The following is an 18,738-nucleotide window of genomic DNA, read 5'->3' on the forward strand; positions in this document are numbered from 1 at the left end:
GGTTATCATATCTATAATTAGCACATTACACACAGTTGCCATTCGCCAGTATTCCTTCTATACCATTACATATGGTACATTCACACAGTAGCCATTTAGGCGTAAGAGTATTCTTTTCTGTTCTTCCATTATCCAGCTAGACCACCGGACAGCGGAGACAGTTGATTGATCATTGTTCAGTTATTTATAGAACAGCAGCCCGATGTGTCTTGCAGAGCAGAGCAGTTGTATGGATGAATCGATCTTATTTCGACCGTGGATCGATCTCCATCGCTGATGATTGTTGCGTGGACGTAGCTATTCTGTAACAACACAAAGATGGTCAATGAGGGCCCTGAGTTTTGAACTCACGATCGATCGCTTACTAAGCGAACGCGCAACCATTGTGGCTACGGAGACCCCCGGTTTGTGTTATTGTTTCATGCGAAACCCATATTGGCATGTGTTATTGTTTGTCTTGAAATATAAAAAAAAAATATTGGTAGATTATGCATAAGATGTATACAAACAAAATTTGACTTTCAATGATTAATTTATTCGAAAGTTGAGCCCTGCAAGAAACTCAGCCGGGTCGCGTTGGGCGGCGAACGTGTTAAAACAATGTGACTATAAAAAGTCTTCGCCGCTTTGCTTTACTTTTCCGGTAACAATTTCCACTGGTTACTATAGAAAATTCAACTGTACATTCCACGTGATGAGAAGTATCACAATCAAGCTTGGTATAGTAATGCTTCGAAATCCGGACGCTTAAGCGCTTACGAATATAACTTCAACTACTAAAAAATATTGACATATCATAACATGAAAAATAAGCGTTCCTATAGGATTAGAAGGCCTTCATCTAAGTTATGAATCACAGAATTCTACAAAATCATGTTACATTTGTTCAAAATTTGAAATTTTTTTCATCGTGTCGTGATTTTAAATCCGGACACTTTTTTAATCATGCTTTGAAATCCGGACACTTTTGCTTTTAAATCCGGACACTTGTTTTGTTTGCAATTCTTTGAGAGAAATTATTTATTAATTCTTGTAGAACTTATTAACGGGTGCGTCATAAGTAGCGGGACTAAATGGAAACACGTTTGGTACAATTTTTTTTATTAATTCAATTATTTATTGTATTTTAACAAGATGACGCTATATACAGTAGAACCCCGATCATCCACGGAATAGTCTGGCTGGGTCACCGCGGATCATGAAAATCGCGGATAACGCAATGAATGACTAAAAAAGAGATGCAAACACAAAAAAAAAGATATTTCAGCGTGATAACTATGTTTTATCAATACAGTAATCATTAAACTATCCATCTATAAGCTCGTGTACACCAGAAGCCAAATAATGTGAAAGCCATGACCAAAACAAAAAAGCAAAATTCTACCACTCACTGATAAATTCCGGGAAAGTCCATAGCATTACTATGGAACTCACTTTCGCGGATAAACCGCACCGCGGATCATCCGCTGGCGGATAATCGAGGTTCCACTGTATATATATTTTCATAATCCTAATATCAAATGAAAGGGCTTGATTAGTAGAATACAGTAATTTTTGAAAAATGTAAATCCAAGATTGCGGCCGCTACAAAATGGCGGATCACATATTCCCTCAGAACCCCTTCAATATGGGTATCAAACGAAAGGGCTTGGCTAGTAGAACACAGTTATTGATGGAAAATGTTATGTGTTTTAAAATTCAGATCAATCGGTCAACAAAAAGGGGGTTAAATTTCTATTAATGTGGGACAGCGCTACAGACAAAGTTACAAAGTTACCCACGTACATACAAACGGGTCATATAATCGACCCCGTGCTGTATACTGAAGAGTTTTGCGGTTTCCCGGGTCGAAAATCTATGCTCCACACTCCATACTCCATACTAAGCCCCCAAAACATACCCTTATGCAACTCCTTCAATGAGAAATTTAATCGTCAACTTTTGACCGTCCGGATTTAAAATCATTTTCTGAATGTGCTTTTTAATACCGGACATGGGTTTGTGAAATTTACATTGATTTTTGATTTTCTACATTTTTTTTGTTAACAGCTAGGTACTATGTTTGACACTAAACTAAATTGACACAATAGTAACTATCAATCACATTAATTCAACATGTATGCGCGATAATCTGGACACGTACGAAACACTGTAACTTTTGAAATATTGCAGACATGAGACATATTCCACACGAACAGAGACTTATGATGTTTCATAAGCGGTTTCCAAAATACCGGCGAACGTACTCGATTCGAACTGTGGCTCGGGAAATAGAAATGTCGCCAAAATTCGTCCAAAACTCAAATAAACGCCCCCAACCAACAAAACAAAATGCACAAAATTCGACGGTGAAATCCACCTTCTCGCGTTACGTAATTTGTGCACGACGCCTTAGGTCTTTTTTAAACGGTTTTATTTCGCTTGTCCTGTAATTTGTATGTTTGAATGTTTGTAACATGTTTGTCTGTAGCGCTTTACCACATTAATCAAAATTTGAACCCCTTCCTGTTGACCGATTGATCTGAAATTTGGTTCACACCTTTATCCCTGCAGTCATTATAAAACCGCGTATTTCCTGATTTTGAAAATCCATGATGGCGGCCGCTACAAAATGGTGGATTACATATTTCCGCAAACCCCCTTCAGTATGGGTATCAAATGAAAAGACTTGACTGATAGAACACAGTTATTCATGAGGAATGCAAATCCAAAATGGCCGCCACCACAAAATGGCGGATTACACATTTTCTCAAAATCCAATCGATTATTTATTTATTTATTTATTTTATTTAACTGGCTTTCCGTCTTGAGACAGGGCCTGATGAACAATATTCCTCCAATTCACTCGGTTGTGGGCTGCCGGTCTCCAATTTCTTGGGCATCGCGTACTCGCCGTCAGATCTCGCTCCACCTGGTCTAACAATCTAGCTCGCTGTGCTCCTGGTCGTCTTGTGCCTACCGGATTTGAGGCAAACACTATCTTCGCAGAGTAGTTGTCCGGTATTCTTGTAACAAAAACCCAATCAATATGGGAATCAAATGAAAGGGTTTCACTAGTAGAACACAGTTATTCATGAGGAATGCAAATCCAAAATGGCCGCCACCACAAAATGGCGGATTACATATTTTCTTAAAACAATCTCCATCAAAATGGGTATCAAGTGAAGGGGCTTGACCAGCAGATCACGGCACTTTATGAAAAATTCAAATCCAAGATGGCCTCTGTAACAAAATAGCCAATTACTTTTTTAAACGGTTTCATTCAACTTGACATGTCTGTACGTATGTTTGTATATCCAAATTATCAAAAATTTGATCCCGTTTCTTTTGACTTATTGATCTGAAATTTGGAACAAACCTTGATCTCTGCTGTCATTATAAGACTGTGTATTCCATTATTTTGAAAAATCCAATTTGGCCGCCGTTGAAAAATGGCTGAATGACTTGGAGAACACACTTCATTATAAACAATATAAATTCAAAAGGGTGAATGTATTTTTTTTAGTAATTCCCACAATATCGGTATCGAATGAAATGATTTCACTAATACAATTGAGTACCGTCGATGGGGGTGAAATTGAGTCAAAAATGGAGAACGTTACTATTAGTAATATCTTGACAAATATTACGAATATTTTTTAAAGTCGTGTGAGCCGTTTAATAGAAGACATATTTCCACAACTTCCAATGCATAATACTAAACTGTAGTACAAATAGTTGTTATTTAATAATTCATCAAAGTTTGATGTGTAAATAGCCATCAAATAACACCTCAGAAAAAATATCATGCCCAGAATTTTACAGAACTACTAAAATTGTAAATATTAGATAGAATTATTCTCTAAAGTCTTGCCAGATGAGTCATTACTGATTCTGAACATAAAAAAAATCCATTCGAATTTCAATATTTTAGAAATAATCTTTTATTTACACTGAGTATGGGGTGAGAATGTGTCAAGCACAAAATTGAATTCCATGCCAAACCGATATAGTGATTGTCAGATTTTCATGAAAATTGGTAGTTTTATTCCTCATCGAAAAATATTATACTTGTATTTTTTATTTTTCATCAGGATAGCCATTTCCATGGTGGTCCGAAACATCAACTTTTCCCCCTTTCTTCCCAAAAATGACCTTTCCAATAATTCATAACTTTTGAACTCCTGGACCGATTTAGATGATCGATACATCAAATTGAAGCCAATGAGCTAGTTTTGTTTGAAAAACATCACACTTGGAAAAAAAAACCGATTTTGTTTTCGTAATTACTGATTGAATTTTTTTTCCATAGCTTACATTGTTTCGGAACTAAGGTTACCATATTTTTTATATTTTTTCTTGAAAGTTGAGGTTTTGTTACTTAACATATCCGAATATCAAAGAGGTGATCTTTTCGTTTTCGAGTGATCTTGCAAAGTTAACATGTTTTCAGTTTTCGTTCAATATTCCTATGCGGCTGGATAACATCCATGCGACTAGAATCCAATTTTTATGCATATGTGGTATTTCATGTGGCTTCCAATTGGTATATCGATCATCTGAATCGACCCGGAAGTTAAAAAGTTATGAATTAAAAAAAAAGTCATTGTTGGAAAAAAGGGAAAATGATTTTTCGGACTATCGGTTAATTTTGAAAAATCATAACTCAATAACACAAAATAACGCATCTCTGACTTTTGGATATGTTATCTAAAAAATCATAGCTTTCAAGAAAAGATATTAAAAACATATAATATATAGCGCCATTGGTCCCGAGACAATGTAAACTATAAAAAAAAATACAATCAATAATTACAAGACCAAGATCAAGAGGGTCTTCGTAGCCACTTGGTTACGCGTTCGCTTACCAAGCGATCGACCGTGAATTCAAACTCAGGGCCCTCAGTTGACCATCTTTGTGTTGTTATAGAATAGCTACGTCCACACAACCATCATCAGCGATGGAATTCGATCCACGGTGGAACAAAGATCGATTCATCCATACAACTGCTCTGCTCTGCAAAGAAACATCGGGCTGCTGTTCTATAAATAACCCAACAATGATCAATATCAACTGTCTCCGCTGTCCGGTCTGCTGAACAATGGATGAACAGAAAGAATACCCTTACGCCTAAATGGCTACTACTGTGTAATTTACCATAATGTAATGGAACAGAAAACTTAACGCCTAAATGGCTAATACTAACTACTGTGTAATTTACAATTTATAGAAACATAAACATATGTACATGTACATGATTAAAACCCGGCTCTGTTACAGCTAAAATGCTAGTGAGCTTAATAAATAAATAAATGAGATAAAAAAAAGACCAAGATCCAAAATTTCTGCAAGTATAATATTTTTCGAAAATAGACTAGCTAATTGGCTATAATTCGAGAAAAATTAACGCACATCGATGGGATATAGGCGAATGTAGGGAAAGACGGACACGGTAGGAAAGAGAGACACCCCCGTATAATTGATAAATTACATTTTTATTTTAAATTTTAATGATTTACAAACTTGCAATACAGTGTATCAACCTTTGACACTTACTGTGTACACCTAGCTGGCTTGGTGTTAAAATTGCAAATAAAAACAAAAAAATTCTCTACAAAGAGCACCTCGATGTAAATTTTCGTCCGCAGAAAATAAGATTCTCATTGCTATCGAGTAATTTTCTGGGATATTCTTCGTTACGTGAATGCCCTACCATGACTTCTCTTCTAGTTTATCGAATCAGCGGTGAAAAAATGAGAAAAATTACAAGCCCTTCTAGGTGATTTTAGCCTAGCTTTTTTGTTAGATTATCTTTAAGGCATATTTTAAATCGTCCAAAACTTATCGAGTACATAAATGTGAGTTTTCAGTTAGTGTCCATCTTCCCCAACTTAATCCTATTTTTGAAAGATGCCGGACACATTCATTTTTCAAAATTTCTGCCTCATAGACAAATTTTATTATAAAAAGAGACCTAGACTATCAATTTGTGGTGAGATAGCCATATATTTTTGTGAAAATTCATCTTTTACTTATGGTGTCCGTCTTTACCACCCTTCCTCTACATCATTTGAAAACTACAACTTTCCACATATTACGAATTGATTTTATCATTGCCGCCTACGAGGTTTCGAAGGTACTGTGGGTCCAAATCGTCCAAAGCCTTTCGTAGAACTGCTTGTTTTTGGTCAAATTTCCCAACTAAAACAATGAGAAACAGACCCTAAACATAATCCCATAATAAATAATTTCCACCGCCGTGTTTCATGGCCGATTGCAGATGCTTATTCTGGAGTCCCTCATCCAAACTCCGCCCTTCCTTATTGAACAGCTCGAACTTTGACTCATCCCACCCGATGATACGCTTCCAGAGTTCCGGGGGCTTGTAGATATGACTCCTTGCTAAGAGAAGTCTTTTTTCATCTCGACCTTGCTGATCATCGGTCGTTTCCTAGCAAAATAGCCTTTCAAAACTGTCGAATGGTGTGATCAGAAACCGACAGATCCAGCTTTTTTTTTATTAAGCGAATGGTTGTGCGTGGATCTTTTTTGATTTCACGGATGATCAGGTTGTCCGTTCGTGTATCAGTTTCGCATTTTGATGTTCTTTCCGGCCGATTAGCAACACTCCCAAGCTGTGGATGCTCTAGAATAATATTTTGAAATGCTTCACGGCTTATTCAATACTTATCAGCTATTTTCCGTTGAAATTTGTTACGTTTGAGATAACGCATAATAAAATTACGGACATGCCTTGGATTTTGTGTCTGCCAATTTTTACACATCTTCAAAAACACTTCTCTTGGTCACCAAAAGTTGGTTTTAGGGCTGTACAATTTGTTTGTTTGAAGTATCAATACCAAGAGGCACACTAATGAAAAAACTATGGATGGGTTATACCTAAATTATAACCACAAGGTTGACATAGAACTACCGTTGGCTTAGTAATCGAGTTGATTGATTGAATTATTGTGTAAGCCAGTGATTGAATGAAACAATTTCCGAATTCGATTGCGTACAAATCCCAATTCCGGTCAATCCATGCAATGTGATAGATTACGTCCTTCGTTGCAAATCTGATTTGTTCATTTCATTCATTTATCGTGAACTTTCAATATATGTGAACGGGAAAATTGTTAAACGATCACAGTATTTTGCATTTGCCTCTAAAGTTAATACTTCTCGAACCGCAAACACAGTGGACATTCGTTCATTTACAGATTTGTGTTATTTCAATAGTCTATTTTCAAAGCAATTTTTAAGCTATGTGTCGACTCAAAATCCGAAAAGAAATACCCTGATATTCCATGATTTTCCAGTATTTTTTCAGAGAACAATCCAGATGTAGTCTAGTAATCAAATTCTCTAATAGTACTTTAGCTGTAGTTCCTAAAACATTTAGTTAGCTTAAACAATTAAATTTAGGAACGTCTGTCGATATTTTACTAGAAATGAATTGTTTTTGATTTTTAATTGAATTAAACGACGACGTAAAATATTCTAAAAAAAATATTCACTAACACAGTTCAAATTTATCTTGAATGTGTCTTAAATACTAGTACAGAATGACATTTTAATTTGAATTAGGATCAATTTCATTAAACTGTTACGATTTCAACGAAATGCTTTATCTTGCAGTCTTTCGGCTCCATTCTGTGCGTTTTCCAAAATTTTCTTCGTTTTACCTCCAGAGATTTCGCTTCTGCTTCTCGTAGCCGTTTCATTAACTTTGATTCATATAACGATAAAGAGAATGAGGGGGCCTTCGTAGCCCCATTGATAGCGCGTTCGCTTAGTAAGCGATCGTGAGTTCAAAACTCAGGGCCCTCATTGACCATCTTTGTGTTGTTACAGAATAACTACGTCCACGCAACAATCGTCAGCGACGGAGATCGATCCACGGTCGAAATAAGATCGATTCATCCATACAACTGCTCTGCTCTGCAAGACACCCCAGTGTCCCAGTCTCTTATTTTTTGGATCACGGTGAGCAAACTTGTTTATGTTCCTAGCAATATTGTATCGGTGATAAGTCTGCTGGAGCTCCACTGATACGTCCAAAGTCCGCCAAATATCAAAATAGTCAACCGTCAAAAGCTTCTCGAATTTTTTTCCCTCCAATTTTTAATTGGAATTAATGACGGAATGATCTAGGATACAACGCTTCATAAGCTTCAAAACCAGTGCTTCGCATCTCAGACGAAATTTCAAGATTTGTCTGTCGTAAAATTTTGGCGAGTTTTTTTTTGAATCCATCAATCCTTTGATGAACGGTGTAAAATGTGCAATCCGAAGCTACCCAAATTCAAGAGTTTTTCTTCTCCATTTGGGAAGGCCAGTAGCAGCTCGCGTAATATGATCAATTCACGCTTATACCGCTCATCGACACATGAAAAAGTTTGTTCAAATATATAATTCTCAGGCCTTCTTTAAAAGCTGAAAGTTGATCTCTGATACTTGAGAACATCCCAAGAACATTGACGCCATGTAACGATTTACCAAATTCTTCTACATCCTAAAAACTGACATTCAGATCCATCTATAGCCTCTATGTAGTCTTGTTCAAAGACTCGTCGAAGCCAACGACAATGTACAGCTTACAAAGTTTCATTGAGCTAAACATCATCATAAAGCTTATTTTATCCCGCCATAGTTATACATGCTCAGCTTTCTGACTGTCATGAAACATTCTTCCTTATACAGCCATGTCTTTTCAGCAGTGCGGAGTGATTTTTGACACCTAATTGTTTCTAGGCACCCCAGGATCTCAGCCCAGTATGATTTTCTAGCATTAATTTCTCAAAAGTTTTCGAAGAAGAAAACGAAGAGATTTGGTTGAAGCTGAACTGCAAATACTGATGCCAAATGTCAGTAAAAACAGCGCAAATGTAAAAGTCGTCTACTTTGGCGCTGTATACCATTCGGAAGGTCTAAGTTCACCTACATACATAAGCAAACAGCATATACAACATACACTACAGAGAACAAAACTAATCAAATACAACTTTTCAGTATCATTAACTTTCTAATTATTGCAATAATAAAAATTCTAATTGTTTTTTCGTTTTTTTCCAGATTGGTGACGAAATTCAATGATATTCCCTGATATTCCCTAATTTTCAAGGATTTTCAAGGTAGTCGACACCCTGCTATTGAAACAAGTTTTCGGGACAAAAATTAACAGGCATATAACTCTTGGACATTCCTCGTCGATTATTTGCAAGAGACGGACACACATTGTCCGTCCTCCGCTACAATATCGAAGCTGGAAAGTTTTTTTTTTCCCCTCCGCCAAAGTGATTTTTGGTTGTTGTTTTTTTTTCTTTCGCCCATTGGTGACAAGTTAAGTGCCAACGCATCCGGAACAGCGAGGAAGCAGCACCTCTCCAGCGACGCTGGACCGGTGTTCTGTGAATTGGTTCCATTGAGCGTCACATTTGTATCTTCACCAAACATCAAACAGAGAAGTACAATAGAATAGTTTTTGCCGTCTCGCTATTGTGCTTATACCGTAGCGTGCAGCGTTGTATAGCTCCCTGAATAGGGTTGTTCAAGTTGTTCGAACTCATCAGACTAAATTTTTTTATTGAGTTTTTATTTATTAAAATTTTTTTTTTACGAAATTATTGTTTTTTTTTCAAGAAGATTTTTGATTTGAGCTAGTTTTTAGTTTAAGTTAGTTTTTAGTCTAAGTTAGTTTTAAGTTGAGTTTTTGCGCGAGTGTGTGCGTGTGAGTTGTGTGTGTGCGTGCGAGTTTTTTTTTCGTTTTCATAGGCGGTTGCGCACCGTCTGCGCAACCGTTATGACATCTGCTGATGCCAATGTTGCGCGGACGCGTTATTATCAACAGTCCTCGAAGGCACCATGGGTTGTTTTCTTTCGGCCCAAGGAAAAAGCTTTGAGAACTCTTGATATTTCAAGAGATTTGCTGCGTAATTATAAGGGCGTCTCGATACATAAAGAGAGACCGGACAAACTGCGTGTAGAAGCACCGACTTTTGATGTGGCCAACAAGATTGTTGACCACGAAGTTTTTAACAGGGAGTATCACATCTACATCCCTTCTCGAGAAGTGGAGATAGAAGGCGTAGTAACCGACGCGAGTCTGAGTGTCGATGAACTAAAACAAGCGTCGGGTTCCTTCAAAAACTCGATGATTGGAGATCTTGTAAAGATCCTGGATGTTAGAAATCTGCATTCAGCATCTTTGGAAGAAAATAAAAAAGTTTATAAGCCCTCGCACTCTTTTCGAGTTACTTTCGCAGGTTCTGTTCTCCCAAACTATGTGAAAGTAGAAAATGTTTTTTTCCCAGTGCGCCTGTTTGTACCGCGGGTTTATAATTGTATCAAATGTAAAAAGTTGGGACACTCGGTTAGCCACTGCGGCAACAAATTTCGTTGCGGCAAATGTGGCGATAAACATAGTGAGGATTCTTGCACTCAAACAGTGGAAAAATGTATTCACTGTGGCGAGAATCCTCACCCTCTACAAGAGTGCCCAAGGTACAAACAGCACTCCGATAAAGTGACGCGTTCTATCGCTGGACGCTCCAAGCGGACTTATGCTGAAATGCTAAAGACCGCATCAGCCGCTCAAAATGAAAACCAATTTTCGGTTTTGTCATCTCAAGAATCGGATTCTGATTCTGATGAGGGTCATACTTCGGCTGCACCAGAATCTTCAATAAAGGATGAATCATCAAAAAGAAAGCTCTCTTCACCAATGGTGCACCGTAAGAAAGCTAAAATGACCCTCGGAAGATTGTCTAATTCCAAGGGTAATAGTAGCAAAAAAACGAATCCGAAGGCTCCTTCTCAGCCAGTTCCTGGTTGCAGCAAGGATTTTACGTCATTACCCAGAGAAGAGAGAAATAAAAACGCTGCTCCTCGATCTTCTCGTAGAAAATTCGCGTCTAATCGAGGATTGATAACTTTTTCGGACATTGTGGATTTCATACTAAACACGTTCAAAATTCAAGACCCCCTCAGAAGCCTTATTTCTGCCTTGCTTCCATCTTTAAAGTCTTATCTTAAGCAATTGACTGCTTCATGGCCCCTCCTTGCATCAATCATATCTTTCGATGGATAATTCATCTAACGTAGTAGAAGATATGATCAATGTGCTACAATAGAACTGCCGTAGTCTAGTGCCTAAACTAGACTCGTTCAAATTTTTACTTCAAAATTATGATTGTGATATATTCGCTCTTTCCGAAACATGGCTTTCTTCTGACACAGAACTCAACTTCCACGATTTTAATATTATTCGCCTGGATAGAGATGATTCCTATGGAGGAGTACTTTTAGGGATCAAAACGTGCTACTCTTTCTATAAAATTCCTCTCCCAGCTCTATCAGACGTCGAAATCGTCGCTTGTCAAATAACTGCAAAGAATAAAGAACTCTGCATAGCTTCAGTATACGTTCCCCCGAATACTTCCATTAGCCGTAGTCAACTTTGGAATCTAATTTCGATTCTCTCAACCCCAGTTCTAATTTTGGGTGACATGAACTCCCATGGTACTGGGTGGGGCGATCTTTATGATGACGCTAGGGCGGCTATTTTTTACGATTTATGTGACGATTTCAACTTGACTATCTTGAACACTGGTGAAGTGACACGAATTGCAAAACCTCCGGCTCGGGAAAGCCGACTCGATCTATCTTTGTGCTCAAACTCGCTATCATTAGATTGTCAGTGGAAGGTCATCAATGATCCCCATGGTAGCGATCACTTGCCAATCAATATATCAATCAAGTGTAGCCCGCAATCCACTGAACCATCTCGAGTTCCATTTGATCTAACAAGGAACATCGACTGGCAAAAATTTGCAACGGCGGTAACAATCGGTGTCGGATCAATAGATATACTTCCACCATTGGAAGAATATCGATTCTTCGTCGATTTATTGTATAAAAGCTCACTGGAAGCACAAAAAAGAAAAGTTCCAAGTGCTTCATTTAAAAGAAAACCAGCCACTCCTGGCTGGGACGATGAATGCACAAAATTGTATTTGAAAAAATCTGATGCTTTCAAAGCTTTTCGCAGACATGGAACATCCACACACTTCGAGGAATATTCAAAGCTTGAAATACAGCTGAAACAATTAGTTAAAGCAAAAAAACGCGGTTACTGGCGCAATTTCATCGAAGGTCTTTCTCGTGAAACCTCAATACGCACCTTGTGGAGGGTAGCTTGCAACATGCGTAACCGCTCATCTACCAACGAGAGTGAAGAATACTCCAACCGATGGATATTCGATTTCGCTAAGAAGGTCTGTCCAGACTCAGTTCCAGCCCAACATATTCTTCGAGAAACGTCTCTAAGCGGTGGACCTCTGGACAGACCATTCTCAATGCTGGAATTTTCTATGGCTCTTCTTTCATCGAACAACTCTTCACCCGGAAGCGATATGATTAAATTCGTTCTTCTAAAAAATCTTCCCGATATCGCGAAAAGACGCTTGCTAGACTTATTCAATACTCTACTAGAAAACAATATTGTGCCACCCGAATGGAGACAGGTCAAAGTGATAGCAATTCAAAAGCCTGGCAAACCAGCGTCTGACCATAACTCATACCGTCCGATTGCTATGCTCTCGTGCATTAGAAAATTGCTGGAGAAAATGATCCTTCGAAGACTCGATCAATGGATCGAGACAAATAATTTGCTATCAAGTACACAATTTGGGTTTCGCAAGAGCAAAGGAACAAACGATTGTCTAGCGTTGCTTTCTACAGATATTCAACTGGCCTTTGCGCACAAGGAGCAACTGGCTTCAGTATTCTTGGATATTAAGGGAGCTTTTGATTCAGTTTCCATAGAAATTCTGTCAGACAATCTGAACAGATGTGGACTTCCTGGAATTTTGAATAACTTCTTGTACAATTTGTTGTCAGAAAAGCAAATGAACTTCACCCTTGGACAGCTGACAACTTCCAGAAATAGTTATATGGGTCTACCCCAAGGCTCATGTCTCAGCCCCCTTCTTTATAATTTTTATGTGAAAGATATTGACAGTTGTTTGGCAGAACAATGCACGCTAAGACAACTTGCAGATGATGGTGTGGTTTCCGTCAGAGGTCCCCATGCCGAAAACTTGCAAAGACCATTGCAAAATTCCCTAGATAACTTGTCTTCTTGGGCAAGGAACTTAGGGATAGAATTCTCGCCGCAGAAAACAGAACTGGTAGTGTTTACTCGAAAGCGGTCCCCAGCCCAATTGCAACTTAAGCTTTTGGGGAGAAACATTACCCAATCATTGACCTTCAAGTACCTTGGTGTCTGGTTTGATTCAAAATGCACTTGGAATACCCACATTACGTATTTGAAGCAAAAATGTCAAAAAAGAGTCAACTTTCTCCGCTCGATTTGCGGCACGTGGTGGGGAGCTCATCCGGGAGATCTCATAACGCTTTATAAAACAACTATTCTATCTATTCTGGAGTATGGCTCTTTCTGCTTTCTCTCAGCAGCTAAAAGTCACCTTCTAAAATTGGAACGAATTCAATATCATTGTCTGCATATAGCTCTCGGCTGTATGCACTCAACGCATAACATGAGTCTCGAGGTTCTGGCAGGAGTAACTCCTCTACAGAACCGATTCTGGGAACTTTCCCTCAGAATACTGGTGAAATGCGGTATCACGAACACACTTGTGATTGAAAACTTTGATAAAATGCTTCATCTAAATATACAATCTCGGTTTATGAGAATTTATCATCACTATATTTCATCAGATATTTGTCTTCCATCGTTTACTCCAGACCGTGCTCACTTCACCATCAGCAGTTCCTCAATTGAATACGATCTGTCGATGAAACAAGCAATACTTGGGATTTCAGATCAGCTTCGACCAACTTTCATTCCCCGTATTTTTAACCGAAAGTACCAAAAAGTCAATTGCATGAAAAGATACTTCACTGATGGGTCTCGCCTCAATGGATCCACTGGCTTCGGTGTTTTCAATGAAAATTCAAGCGCCTTCCGTAAACTGCAGGAACCTTGTTCCGTTTATGTTGCTGAGCTGGCAGCAATCGACTTCGCATTGGGGATGATCTCCAACAAGCCTGCAGACCATTACTTCATTTTCTCGGATAGTCTCAGTTCGCTTGAGGCTCTCCAGTCGATGAAAACTAGTAGGCACCCATCTTATTTCCTCACAAAAGTGAGACAGCAGATGAGTGCACTGATCGAAAGATCTTATAAGTTAACCTTTGTTTGGGTCCCCTCTCATTGCTCAATTCCTGGCAATGAGAAGGCGGACACTCTCGCAAAGGTGGGCGCCCAGGAAGGCGAATTGTTTGATAGACAGATTTCATACGATGAATTTTTCCAATTACTGCGTCAGAGTTCCCTCTTGAGTTGGCAAACCGATTGGGACACTGGAATTCTTGGGCGGTGGTTATATTCAATTATTCCAAAGGTTTCTTCGAGAGCGTGGTTCAAAGGTTTGGACTTAAGTCGTGACTTCATCCGTGTAATGAGTAGACTTATGTCCAACCACTACTCGCTAGATGTGCATCTCCACAGAATAAATCTTGTTCAAATCAATGTCTGTCGGTGTGGAAACGGTTACGATGACATCGATCACGCAATTTGGCAATGTACGGATAATTACGCAGCCAGAGAGTACCTTTTGAATGCCCTTGAGGTCCAAGGAAGACAACCCTATGTTCCTGTTAGAGACGTGTTGGGAACTCGCGACATCTGCTATATGCAGTTGATCTATATGTTTGTGAAACGGTCTAGTATAAGTATTTAATGATTTTGTGTTTTTCTTTTTCGTTATTAGTTTGTTTGTCTTGTCCCCCCATCTCACCGTCGCCCACCCTCGACAGCTAGTCGAACACCAGATGCTATCCCTGGTCATTATGCACAATGCTACAGTGCGTGCGGCAACCCTCGGTTGAGACAACGATACCTCATATCCATATCCCCAACCTGACCCGTCCCACAAAAATGTTGCCCTTTTAACCTCGAGTAAACCGCGAGTATTCGGTCGAATCCTACTAAACATAGAAATTAGTTGAAACTTTGTATAAACAAACCTTGAATTAGCGGCTCCGCAAAGCTTATGCGATTGAGCCTTACAAATAAATGAACTGGATAAAAAAAAAACTCTTGGACATTTTATCTTTCGAATAAAGTGATTATCATATCACTCCCTTCAGCCGGCAAAGAAGTATTAATGCTCAAAACCTTGTACTCGAAGTACACCGCTCTCGTTTTCGAAACTTTGAACTTACACCCCGGGATAGAAATGAAAGACGCAGTCCTACGTCAAAATTTTCAACAGGTGGGAAACTCGCTTTGCTGAACCGAGAGATTAACGTTGTTAGCGGAGAGCAAAGAACATCTGCACAAAGCTTCAGGACTGCTGAAGGTATTCCGTCGAGACCAGTGGCATACGAGAGCGGTCATTTATGCATATCGGTCTTCATCATCTCTTCCGTAATGCGAGGAAGGTCGAAGTTGAATCACGAGGCTTGTATCAAAAAAAAAGTTTGCCTCCAAATTGAAAGCAAACGACAAAAGTAATGACATAAGCAGGAGAATCGACATTTCATAATGCGCAGAGAGTATACCGATTTCCCTTCACCCCAATAAACTAAAAAGACAGTTTGGTTTGTTTGGTAGTTTGGAAAATGACAAACACTAAAGTGATCTGTGTGGCGCTTCTAGATTATATTGATAGCCTTGTCGATAACACTCGCTATGCTTTATTGAAGCATCCCACCTTGTTGGCACATATTTGGTGCGTTACTATCTCCGAGCCCGCAGAGACATTAGTGTCACAGAGCGCGGTGGGTGATTCTCGTTTTTAGGAGCTACACATGATCCTTTCTAATATCAAAGCTGGCACAACGGTGGTACCAGGAAAATTCAACCAAGGATAAATGACTTCCTTCTTTTCCAGACATAAACCCACAAGATTATTATATTCCTTTAAAACTGAACATTTTCATAATTCGAAACCTGCTGAACCTGCTGATCGTTCTAGCTATGTTATTCAAATACCCACGAATGAGACTCCATGTTGTACGGGAAAGGGTTAAAGCCGCTAATTGTTATCGAAATTCCAATAAGAATGAAACATATACACTTTTCTTTCGACAATAGATCAAAAGTCTTACCCAATTAAGATCCGGATGTCATGCAATTAGTTACATTTTCAGCAAGGGTAAAATCGATATCTCTATTGGTCGCCTCCCTACAAATTAAACCAAAGGAAATCAAACTTCAGCGATTTTAGAAATGAAGAATTATTCATTTACCGGCTCGAAGCGGCGTTTGTCTATAGCTGCCGCACTGGTGTGTGCTGTTATGGTTTTTCTAACTTCTTGTTTTGTTTTTCAGACATCACAACTCAGGCGATTCTTTACCGAAACAAGTATCACGTACGCCACTATTTTGCCAATCCGAACCTAATTCACTATCAAGACACTTGGCTCGTTTTCCGCCCCTTATGTGATATGAGATTTTGCGACAAGCGCTTATAAAAAATTGCAAAATATATGTTAGTATGACACAAAATTCATCAAAATTGTAAAATTATGACAAAGAAAATCTTCTCGTACTACGATTCGCGAGACGAAACGTAAACACTAACGAGCCTGCGGGAAAGCGAAAATGTGTCAAATAATTAAGTTGAACAGTAGGGTTCCCAGATGTGAAGAAGTGGAATCATTTTGAAGACCGATCTACATATATTGAAAAAACCAAAGGTGGAAGTATGTTGTTTGACCAACTACTTGGCACTTTTCGACAGATAACATTTATTACAAATACTCCTTTTTATAGTAACTCTTAGGCGGCGGTAAGACTGAATGCAGAAAAGTGGTCGTACGAATTGTATGCAATAGTGAAAGTAGACAACCACATTGAGTTGTATTGGTGTGGTTACATTGCTTCCCCCTTGCTTCGTTCGAATTCGTCAGCTTCTATCGAACAAAATTGTTTGTTTCTCTTCGTACAGTCAAATTTCCATGCGTACTTCGATCCAAAATTCAATTGTACCGTTTTGTCTCAAATTCCGAACCCTTAAGCTTTGATGGCCATTAAACAGTGTCTCATTACTCAAAATGCCACTTTTTCGCGAAATTAATGAGATTTTTGGATACAATAGAACATTTTATTTTATTTGTCTACCATAAAATTGATTAAAAAATACATATTCATGGTGAAAAACTAAAAATATGTTTGATTACATTTGCCTCAAACCCCGAACAGCAAAAATGCATCTCTTTAAAAAAAATCATAACTTCTGAGCTACTACACCGATTCAGATGATCGATATATCAAATTAAAACCAATTAGATATTCTTCTTTCGAAAAATTCTGTACTCCCAATAATTTGAATTTTGTGCTTCGAAACTTGATTCAAAATCTGTCATTTCATGATGGATTGATGAGACTTTTGCGTCAATCAATTTCGGCAGAGATTTCAAATCCAAGGTGTCTGGGGGAAATCAGCATGTAAATACACTCGTGGTCGATAGTTTAACTAACGACGCGCACAAATGGATAGTGCTCATTGTAACTAGCGTGGGCATCGCTGATTGCATACGTGCTGGCGAATAAGTAGGGAGCGATGAATGAGTGTTTTTTTTTCTTTTCGTTCCAATAAGAATCTTTTGATGGATTAATTGAAGAATGATATTTCAATGAACTTGAATAGAACTTATGTTTGATAAAATTTAAATTTGGAACTTCTATGTTGGTTGCTTCGTGAAATTTCATATCAATGTTCAATTGAAATTCGCATTGAGGCATGTAGCATCGTGTTCCGTTGGGTTCAAAGCTAAAATGGAAATGGGTTGAGTAAACACTCAGAAAGTAAACATTATAAATGAAATTACCTTTTCCATTTCAAATATATTTTCTCTATAATAAAGAGCCTGATTCTTGAATACACTTCACGATGAAAACGAAATGAAATGTATCCGCGATGACAATAGTACGGTGTCGACATCTGGATACGATACTATTTTACCACTAAAAATTATCATTATAAGAACAAATTATTTTCAGAAATGTTTGTTTGTTTGTTTCCATTCACCAGTTCACAAAGTTTCCATTCACATTGAACACTAATTTGAAACGGAGAAGTTAATTTTCATTGATAATTTTTATTTGAAAAGTGCTCATTCTGCCTGAAAACCCATTATTATCTATGATAATTCACTAACTCGTGGAAAGTAGTTCAATGGCGTGGCAATTTTGCAATTTTGTTTTCACCGTGAAGTTTATTCGAGAATCAGCCCCAAAATAACACTTTTTTCTGGTGAGAAAACTGGATAATTGTGTTCGAGAATGATAATTGTCTTATATTACATTGATTAGTTTTTTTTCTTTATTTCATCCATACATAACACAGGAGCCAGCTCTTTTAGGGCCACAGAGGGCGGCTTTCATCATATCTCATTCCACATAGGCATCTTCTATCGTGATACGCACCATAAAATGACAAATCACCATTTTTCTATCATTATCACTCGGTTCATAACATTGGTGGAGTGAACAACCAGACAATACGGTCTTTTCAGGGCCACCAAAATACTATCGAAGAGTTTAACAATGTAATTCTTCAAACATATCCAAAATCAGCATGTAACAGATAACCTAACGGAATCCTACGTCAACTATGCGGTCGTGTCTCGGACACAACCCTCCTGTGACTTTTTATTATTCAACTATTTATAACATTATAGTTCAGTAAATTTACATTTAAAAATGAAGTGTTCGGAATTTGAGA

The 18,738-nt window shown here is 38.2% G+C and overlaps 1 protein-coding gene across 2 annotated transcripts in view; it reads right to left on the reverse strand.

Moving 5' to 3' along the window:
* LOC129773222 (mesoderm induction early response protein 1) overlaps positions 1–16,587 on the reverse strand; it is a 46,279-nt gene extending 29,692 nt beyond the window's left edge. For both annotated transcript variants that reach the window (XM_055776816.1, XM_055776815.1), the window contains exons 1-2: positions 16,259–16,587; positions 16,118–16,194 (exon numbers count right to left, since the gene is read on the reverse strand). The gene's annotated coding sequence lies outside the window, so the exon portion shown is untranslated. The remainder of the gene's footprint in view (positions 1–16,117; positions 16,195–16,258) is intronic.
* Positions 16,588–18,738: the final 2,151 nt, after the last annotated feature.

This window comes from Toxorhynchites rutilus, chromosome 3, assembly GCF_029784135.1.
Source record: "Toxorhynchites rutilus septentrionalis strain SRP chromosome 3, ASM2978413v1, whole genome shotgun sequence".
Taxonomy (NCBI): Eukaryota; Metazoa; Arthropoda; class Insecta; order Diptera; family Culicidae; genus Toxorhynchites; species Toxorhynchites rutilus.